The 10,721-nt window shown below is 36.0% G+C and overlaps 1 long non-coding RNA gene across 1 annotated transcript in view; it reads right to left on the bottom strand.

Moving 5' to 3' along the window:
* The window catches only part of LOC141449485 (uncharacterized), a 10,341-nt gene extending 3,279 nt beyond the window's left edge, over positions 1-7,062 (bottom strand). The window contains exon 1 of the long non-coding RNA XR_012455541.1: positions 1-7,062. This exon is cut by the window's left edge and continues 375 nt beyond it. This is a non-coding gene — a long non-coding RNA (uncharacterized lncRNA).
* Between the last annotated feature and the right edge of the window lie 3,659 nt (positions 7,063-10,721).

Raw genomic sequence — 10,721 nt, 5'->3', positions numbered from 1 at the left:
GGAGCGAAGTTTCTTTTTTTTTATTAATGAAATTGGACATACAATTGTAACCACTGACAGAATAGAAAAGTCAATCACACTCTAACAATAGCAAGAAATTACTTCCTATTCAATAATAACCCTAACAAACCTTCCCTGTTTCTGTTTTATCTGATAGAAGGTTAACTTACAATTTTACCACCCTAAAATATAGTTTTAATGGTTTTACTATTCGTTCTAATGTGAGACTAACTTTTATTTTAGGTTTTATTTCTACTCTCTTTTACTGGGTAAGGGAAGTACTACGGAAATACCTAATTTCCGGAATGAAATGTCCACTGGCAATATCCGCTTCGAAGTCACTTGAGTCCGATAAAGTATTTTGTAGTAAAGGTCTGTATCTGTGAAAATCCCAGTAAGATGAAGCTTAATACTTCGAAATGGTCGAAGTAAATAAATAAATGCTTACAGTGATGTCTAATTTTATATCCAATATGAAAAACTATTACGAGATTGTTTCTTTTTAGACTAAGGTCTAAGTTAACTCATTATAAATATTTATAGCTAAAGTTGTAGCTAAGGAGAGAGCCGATAGTACTAGAGTAATTAGCCAGGAAGCGGTACTGAGCTTTGAAGGTGCAAAGTCTGTCCAAATAATTGACCAATTGGAGAACTGTTATCAACCTCCTAATCCAGGCCAACCTAATTGAACATAAGCAACGCAATAACAGTTAGATTAATTGCATTGTGCCTGAATGGCCATGTATGGCCAAATTGTTTCACAATATGCATTCAATGCTAATATCTCGTTATGATCTATTGCATACATCACATTTACTATAACATATTGTTATGTTATTATTTGTTAATGGACAAACATTATGATTGAATAAAAATAATTGCATCTCTTAGATTATTCCTTTTTTTTACTTTCTTTAAGAGAAGGAAACCAGATATTCGACCTGTTGCAATCAAAAGAAATACCTTACTTTTTTTGCTGCGGTTTCGTAGCCAAGTAAAATGGCAAAATATTTATAGTAAATTTATAAGTTTTTTTAACAATATCTAAAAGGAGGTTAAAAGAGTAACACTAGAGCAGGTTATGCAGCCCGTTTCTATTTACAGCTGTAACATATTTAGCGAAACTCGGTGGCAGTTTAAACAACTTTTGACGTGAATACGTCTTTAAATTTGTTATCATATGGAGGCAATCCAAAAAAACCTAATGATAACAAAATCGGGGAATACAGTTTGGCATCATAGTTTCGAATCGATCGTCTACATCCAAAATTAAATTAGACCACTGGATAGCTAAAGGATCAAAGAATTCCTTACGATAAGCGAGGACTGTGACGCATCGCGCGCGGTGGAGGGGGAAGCGCCGCCATTTTGAGATCATTTTGCTGCGTATCGAGATTTGCAATTAGTATAACTTTTGACTCGGGGAAACAACAGTTTTCGTTTAAGTTTTAATCGCCAGCTGTTGTCACAATCTATCGATTGTATGTAAAACATTAGTGTAAAATAGTGACAGTGAATATAATAAGGAGTTAGAATTAAAAAAAATATTATCAAAAATATATAATGTCGGCCTATACGCGTCGAAAAGTCAAAACCAAATACAGAGATCGTATACGGTTGGAAAGGGTTTCTCAAGAATAATCGAATGGTAATAATAAAACACCATATGACCGAGTCAAGCTGTGCCGGGAACGTAAAAGAATGAATGCGGCCGAGCGGATCAACGACGGTGTCAGTACATCTGCAGCTGGGGCGGTTGAAATTATGCAAGTGGATGATTAAATCGCTTCTACATCGACAACGGACTGAATGAATAGAATAGAATAGAATAGTATTTATTTGTTTTTAGAGTTACACTCTTTACAAATGGGTCTGGTTTTCATTTGTAAACAAAACTAGAAAATAAAAGTAATTCTTACAATAATTATACAATTAAATTTACAAAACTAGAATACTGAAAAAGAAAAAAGAAAGATAGATGAAAAATACAATATTAAAGAAAAGAGGCTAACATGCCAACATAAGATGCTCAATTTTAGATTTTGTACATTTTATTAAGTTTGAGAGGGCAGAGTACGGAAATAACTGTATTGTTGAAGAAAGTATAATAATAATGACAATAATAGTTGAAACACACACAATGTTATCATTAAGTAACTTATTACAATAATATTAGTTGTAGTATTTTTAAGGCTTCTATTGCAAAATAGTAAATGTCATTTAATTTTTCTTTGGAATTAACTGTTAATATGTTATGGAGATTTGTGAGATTAGAGACATTTTTATTAATATACTTATACAGATATCTGCGCCTAGGGTCATTATACATAGCGCATTCCATTAAAAAATGCAATAAGTTCTCGGGATTACATGAATTGCAAATCGGGCATATTTCCGAACTGTTTAATTTGAAATGTTCATTGTTAAGATAAAAAGAGGGCGAATCAAAATTTGATAGGCGAATTTGAGAAACTAATCTATGCTTTTTAATGGAACACCTAAATTCAAAGAACTCTTCACCACCCTTTAGAGAGCTAAAATGTCTAAATTCCTTATTATACTTTGAATGGATGACCCTATCGATATCAGAGGACAACAAATGGTTATAGAATCTCTCATCAATATTGTTTATTTCAATACTTGAAAGGCTGGAGTTTAATTCTAAAATATGTACAGAACCAGTAGGCAATAATTTGTTCTTGAATTGGGTGTACCAGTTATAATTTACGTTATTATACTTGCAACTATCGATTGCTTTTAAAGCATTAAATACAATTTTTGGCCAGTCATATTTTGTATTTTATTGTGCCAAGAGACCATTCTTTTCACTACTTCAGTCTCTGGATGAGGGAGACCAGTCTCCAATCTAATGAAATGACTGGGAGTTAGACGAAGTAAATGATAAATATTTTTAACGAAATTGTTTAGAACTTTATCAAGATCACGACTGTACATGGGAGCCCAGACTTCAGCACAATAAAGTAGAGAACCGTTTACTATACTTTTATAGAGTCGCTCCTTAGTAGCCCATGAATCAGACTTAGACTTAATCAGAATATTTTTAACGATGGAGGATGCATATTTAGCTTTTTTAATGAACATCTGACTGGCGCGACAACGGACTGTATCGCACCACTGTTGGGTTCTAAATCGCGACTCAATGAGTTTATTTTCATGAAGGTCGATAAATAATGACAAATTTGATTTCATCCTAAATACATAAATAAAAATGTTTTATATAAAAAATATAACCCGTTACGTAAACGTATTCACGTACAACACACGGCCGTGTCCATGACACAGCCACAGTTATTTTTAAGAACAAGTTTTGCAATTTTTCTATTTCATCCAACTTATAGAAGCGCCAAACTTGTGCAACGTACCAGAAAATAGATCTGACGGTTGAATTCAAAACTTAGAAAATGGAAATCTTCTTGTCTGAAAGTACACCGGACTACATACTATTGATGGCCAATTTTTTTAGGGAGATTTGTTGCTTAAAGTTTTATTTAAGAGAACGAGAATGAAGCTGAGTGTAACATGAATTTACTGTAATTCCTTATTCTTTTAATACCAAAGTTCCCTTGAACTCCTACCTCTCTTGCAGAACAATACCTAAGACTTGTTTAAGTCGGTTTAATCGACTTAAGTCGATCTCAAGACCCTAAAATTCATTTATTAAAAAAAAAATTCAATTTTCTGTTTGAACAAGTATTGCATTTTTATAGTTTAATAAGATATTTTTTATGTATCTCTTTAATAAATGCTTCATACTACCTCTATGAACGAAACCATTCACTCCGATCTGAAAATGCCTTTTGTACAGCATCTGCCTAATACAGGGAACTTTAATCTTGTTTCCACATATCCCGACCCACTCATTGACAAACTCTTAATATGCAACTCTTCCTGAAAATCCAAATCGTTGACTGAGATGGAGTTGGCTATTTATTAGGCGATGTAGATCAATAATCCTTCCTCTCACGTCAATAATTTATTTCATTTAATTATCGAAGGAGCGATTAAGCCTGAACTTGAAAATTTCAATTGAATTAAAAAAAAAAAGTCCTGAGATAGTTTCAGTTTTGATTAAGTTATTTGTAATAATTCGATATAAAAAAAATAATAAGTTATATCTAAATGAGTACTGAATCTAAGAAAATTACTGCTGGAAAGAAAACTAAAATATCCGAGAGGCTGGAAGAGAATAGGTTGGCGAGACCGGTGGTAGAAGAGGCTAAGAATTTAGAACGAGGATATCGTCAACCACTTCGTGACCAACTATCTCCCTTGAATAGCTTGGAAAATGAGATCCATCGATCGGATAATTTTCCCTCTGGTCGGCTGGCATGCCAGTGGAAAGGATCTAAGCACGCCCCTTCCACTTGTTAAGGAAGCTCGTAAAGGTACAGCAGAGGCCACATTCATAGGGTCTTCCCTTTGATCAGGGCACTCTCTTTTCTTCAGCACTCTAATAATCGGATTCCCTTCTTTATAACACCATTTTCAAGATGAAAAGTTTAATTTTATTTTTATAAAGTCATTTCATTAATTAACATATTTTAAATTTAATACTTCCAACTTTGTAATTTCTATCGAATAAAATATCCAGCAATGTGGAGCAATCCACTTTTTGAATTTGTACTTACTTTTTTTTTTTATGATTTAAGGCGCGTCAACATCTGAGGTTATTGGTGCCCAGAGTTTTTTTCAGTGCACTGCCGGCCTCCGGACAGTGTCCTCTCGTTACAGACAACACTGTCCATCACCGGACAGTGAACTGTAAGAAGCTCTTAGGAAGAGAAAATCTAAGGGCCAGCAGCTGGATTCGAACTCAGGACCTCCGCGTGGGAGTTCAATACGCTAACCGTATAGCTAATCCCTTCCCTTGTAGCTACTGTTTGATCAGTTAATTTTAAAGTCCCAAATAAATTAGCGAAGTAAATAAATTCTAGTTTTGACTAAATAACTATTACTTCTATATATGAGTACTGTAGGCCATATGCCTATTTATTTGTCTCTGGAGTCTAAAGATACATTAGAAATGAAAGGTTATGTTTTGCCACTTTTATGCGCTTAGATTTAGATTAGATTTTAAAAGCGGGACGGACCCAAGCCCCACGGCACCGCAGCCACAAAAGGCTTGTTGTGCCTTCCCCTTTTGAGTCTAGTAGATGAAACCTCCCCTTCTACAAAAGATTGAGAACTTTCCCTACCAGTTCCTTCCGCGGTACAATCTCCTTTGGCCTCAGAGTTACAAAGATATCTTAGCGCAGTCTCTCGATTGCAACGCAATCGAATAGCAAGTGAAAGGCCGTTTCCTCTGGTACAATCTGCACAACGGTTCCGAGCGGATAAGCCCTATCTTGTGCAGGTGCTTTCTGTACCAACCGTGCCCTGTGAATAGGCCTGTAATCTGATTTCTGCCCAAGCCCAGAGTCTCTTTGGCTCTTTGCTTACACACTCTAGCCGTGTTTGACCCCGGGAAGCATCACCCACTTCTTTTCATGTTCTCTCCAGATCCAATCTCTGAGAGCCTCGCGAACTGCACCCTTGGTGATCCCCAGGACTGAACGTCCTGGTAAATTTGTTAGAGGTTTTATGCACTTGATCTGAATATGAAGAAGAGAGTGATGATGTGTGGATGATTTTCTTATTTTAAAGTGAGAGTTTCAGTCTAATATATATATATTTTTTTATTTATCCTTTTAATGAAATTTACACCTGTACCTACAGGGTACAATAAGAAAACGTGAGAAGTGTATATTCAAATAGCGTGGCAGACGTGATTGACGGTCATCCAGTGATGGCCGCCATTAGTCACCTAGTTGGTCACGGGGCCAACGCGCCTCAGCCGTCTTCGAGGATTGGAGGGTAGCGTAGTTGAATACAAGTTTGCAGCTAAAGGGTTTGGGATGAAATCAGAGTTTTTGATGAAAGTTTTTTTATCGAATTTTGGCAAGTTCGGAGATGAGTGGAATTTGGAGATCTGTATGTATTGTGTGGTTGCTAACATAGAATGGAGCGTCTACTATGCGGCGGAGTATTTTGGATTGGAGTGTTTGCAGTCTATTGATGTTTGATTTGTTAGCTGTTCCGTAAAGTTCGAGTCCATAAGTCCATATTGGTGCGAGAAGAGCTTAATATAATTATTAATTAGAGCCAGTCTAATATAATTATCAAATTTCAATAGCTTAGTTAAGTACCACTAAATTTAGTCAAAATATCAAGTAAATTAATTCAAAGCGCTGCTATAGTTGAGCGGTTGAAGAAAACGGACCGTAAGGTTGAGCTGTGCTATGAGTTCGATTCCTCGTCTTGGATTTTCCTTAATGGAAAAAAAGAAATTAACAGTAAATTACATTATCTATCCGCCTTGGTGGTCAGTGTCTCTTGATCTGTAGTTGGACGTGAAGCTAGACTGAAGTAATAGCAATTACTTTACTAACTAACCTAAAATCCATTTAGTACAATAACAATGTTCCAAAATTAAGCAGTGGTCCTATCGTACTTTGCCCTACTATTTCACGCCGACGCCCGGAACAATGAAAAACAGAATACAACAATTCGTATTGTTAAAACGGAATACTGCCTTAAAATAAATAAAATAGCTTAAACTACCTCCTATTGTGTTAGTTTGCACAAAGAACGTCTCTGTAACTTCCACACCCATCTTTAGAACAATTATGTCCTACTGCAGCAATTGGTATCCTGATCGTGTTTTTGAATTTACAAGAGTATGGCCTACTTATACTATTATCTCAAGTTCATGAGGGAGTGGATTTGTCATTTGACGTTCTTCTGTTCTTCGATCTTAAGTATCGTCCCAGTCGGCGTTCTGTAAACTTTGAGTTTAGATTAAATTAAAACGTCTAATCAAAATATTTAAATATATTTTGCAACAGAAAACGTAGGAGATGAATTCAGTCAGCAAAATGAAGTAATTAGTTTCAATAGGATGGAAAAATAACTGCCAGTTTCAGTCATGATATATTTTTATTATGCCTAACTTTCGACCTAGACAGTCCATGAACAAACAAGACAGAAGACACACCAACCCTTTAGTGATAAAAAATATTACTTTGTAAATTAGCCCTGAAGATGACCCTAGGTCGAAAGCTCGGCATAATAAAGTATATAATGACAGAAACTGGCATTAATTTTTCATTCTATCGAAACTATGAATCTGTCATCAAAAATCATGAACAGTAGTTATTAGTTTCGTCGAAATTAATGAAACACATAACTAGGATTTAAAGGTACATTATGCAGCTTGCATTCATGTGAAAGTGCGCTCTTAAATTGCACAACCACTTCTTCTTCCACCAACAACCGCTGACCATCTTCTACCAAAGCGCCTTCTATTTGACATTCTTGTGCAGGAAACTCAAGGCAACGTTCCGGATTCCTTTCAAAACTATTCCACGTTCGCTCCACACTATCCAACAGTAGTCGCTCTACTTACCTTTAACATCCGTCAGTATGGACGCATGGACAGGAAGGTCGGTAGAGTGACTGCTAGTTTTCTAATCTGAATTCACTCGCAGAATGAGTTTAATTTGATGGAAATTTTCGTTTTTCATTGGTATTATTTACACAAGGATTCTTGCCAATAATTCATCTTTCTCTATAAAGAAATCTTTACATAACCTTCGTCAGCAAACTATTGTTTACCAGAGATTCTGAGATTTAAATTTAATGCTTCCAAAGCCCTGAGCTAAAGGCTAAGCACTTGCCTTAAACATGATCTCTATCAACCACCATCGTCAGATAAAGCCTACGAACTCTTAATCAATTGTAATCAACCCTGATTGAACACTGTTTAATCACTTTAATATAGGACAAAGTGTTAAAACTAGCGCTTATCGTTAACATCAATAGCAGATTAGTAATTCAGATGAACACAGACTTTAGTGATTTCCCCTATCAGTTAATCTACATGCTTATGCGTTCCTTGTTGCAACGTTCATTTGTATAATTTTTATTTTATGTTTCATTTTTTATATTTGTTTTTTATATACATACATACCTTTGAAAAGAGAGATCAATAATGCAAATTACAAAGCAATAAACCACTTCACATTATTGCCTTTTGGTTTGTAAAGACCCATATTTCTTTTTTTCTTGCTAGTTATTTTTATCATAATTTTTTAATCAATGTTGCAATTATAACATTTAATATTGACTTGTTTCCTCTCTTACGTTTCTGTTAAAAAAAAAAGAAACAATTTTTGGTGTGAACATTCATTCGACTTTTTTAAAGTACTTTCTTATTATTCTAATTCAAAAATTCTCTTAGAAACACCGAAACATTTAAGTTATATGTAACCCTTCATAACACAATGCAGTATAGCCATACAGTTTAGCTTACTTCCATCTCACCTCCGAGTATTTCCCTAAATATACATAGTTCTTTCTAGAAAGATTATTAAAATAAAAGTTACAATAAACCTCTTAAGAAGAAAGAACAAATTCAAGAATGATAGAAACAGTTCAAAAAAGACGTTAAAAAAAATCAAAGATTTGGTCAAAGTTAAATTACAGAAAACATGGAGAAAATGATTCATAGGAACAACTCCTTAGATCTAACGCGCAAAATATCACCTTTTTACATTTTCCAGTTTGTTTACTCTTACCAATCGATTTTTGCGTGTGTTTTCTCTGGTCTTCAATACTAGAGAGATCGCAAATCAGCGATTTATGAGCTATCAGTGATTAATAACAGTCGTTCCTTGTCTTCCTGTCAAAGAGTAGACAGGGGCTGAACCTAGTAACAGCGGATCACCCAATGGAGATGGTTTCTGCCCTATCGTGCTTCTTAAGGCAGTACAAAGGCCTAGTCAGGATGAAGATCAGCGACGAGTTAGAAATGGAAACACCAGGAGGTGAACCGTCAGTCTATTCCTGCTTTTAAGATGCAGACTTTAGCTATAAAGCTTGAAAACAGGAGCGATGCTTTGAATCAATGACCAATGGGTTCTGCTTACAAACCCCAAATGCTATGTTAACTTTGATTCGCTTTCCCTATGAGGACATTCTCGTCTCGAAATACGCGTGGAATATTTGAGTGTGTGAGTTAAGAAAGAGATCGTATGAAACAGTTCGTTTATCGGGGGTAGAAGCATCAGCAGACATACTTATCGCTCAGGTGTCGACACAAGTCCAACTGATATTCTAATAATATAATACTATTAATTTAATACTGGTATATGAAGTAGTTTAGCGGCAAACTTCACTGATACGAAGAAATGTTATTGGAGAGGTAAGAATTGAGATGTAAATTAGGTATTAGCTAGGGCATCTTAAATAGTGGCTAAAGAGGTTAGACCGTACCTCTTCTTTAAATTACCTTTTGCTTATCTACAACATTATGGCTACAAAATAGTCTAGCTAGGAATAAGAAATGTTTGTAACTGCAACTGAAAAAAGTACTGGTGTACCTGCACGAAGAACGATACTTAATTGAATAAAATAACTCTTATTCCCTAATTCTGAAGAAATAAAAACCAAATATTTCATTCAAATCGAAGTAGTTAATCTTAACGAGTTGCTATAAATCAATGTTGAAGCGATCTATTAAAGTCTTTATTATTCACAGAATGCTCGCTATATACGTGTTTCTGTCGAACCGATATCACCACCGATAGGAACAAAAAGCTATCAGTATTATTGGAGAACATCTAACAAAGTCTTTGGTAGAGCTTGTCTTTGATTGAACTCACTCAATTCAACAGTGCACATCCATTGCGTGTTAAGAATCATTTCAGTAATCTGTACCTTCTCTTACTGCACTCTCTTACTTCACTCTCTTACTGCACTGTCTTACTGCACTGTCTTACTGCACTGTCTTACTGCACTCTCTTACTCCACTCTCTTACTCCACTCTCTTACTGCACTCTCTTACTGCCCTCTCTTACTCCACTGTCTTACTGCACTCTCTTACTGCACTCTCTTACTCCACTGTCTTACTGCACTCTCTTACTCCACTGTCTTACTCCACTGTCTTACTGCACTCTCTTACTCCACTCTCTTACTCCACTGTCTTACTCCACTCTCTTACTGCACTCTCTTACTGCACTCTCTTACTGCACTCTCTTACTGCACTCTCTTACTCCACTGTCTTACTCCACTCTCTTATTCCACTGTCTTACTGCACTCTCTTACTGCACTCTCTTACTCCACTGTCTTACTGCACTCTCTTACTCCACTCTCTTACTGCACTGTCTTACTGCACTCTCTTACTCCACTCTCTTACTGCACTCTCTTACTGCCCTCTCTTACTCCACTGTCTTACTGCACTCTCTTACTCCACTGTCTTACTGCACTCTCTTACTCCACTGTCTTACTCCACTGTCTTACTGCACTCTCTTACTGCACTCTCTTACTGCACTCTCTTACTCCACTGTCTTACTCCACTCTCTTACTGCACTCTCTTACTGCACTCTCTTACTTCACTCTCTTACTCCACTCTCTTACTGCACTCTCTTACTCCACTGTCTTACTGCACTCTCTTACTCCACTCTCTTACTCCACTGTCTTACTGCACTCTCTTACTCCACTGTCTTACTGCACTCTCTTACTGCACTCTCTTACTGCACTCTCTTACTACACTCTCTTACTCCACTGTCTTTCTGCACTTTCTTACTCCACTCTCTTACTGCACTCTCTTACTCCACTCTGAGCAGTATAACTCGAAAATGGAAAATCGCATACTTTGTGTT

Source organism: Rhodnius prolixus, unplaced genomic scaffold, assembly GCF_049639745.1.
Source record: "Rhodnius prolixus isolate KJV_2025 unplaced genomic scaffold, Rpr scaffold_2, whole genome shotgun sequence".
NCBI lineage: Eukaryota > Metazoa > Arthropoda > Insecta > Hemiptera > Reduviidae > Rhodnius > Rhodnius prolixus.
The sequence above is the reverse complement of the archived record's forward strand: the minus strand, read 5'-3'. Positions and strand labels throughout refer to the sequence as shown.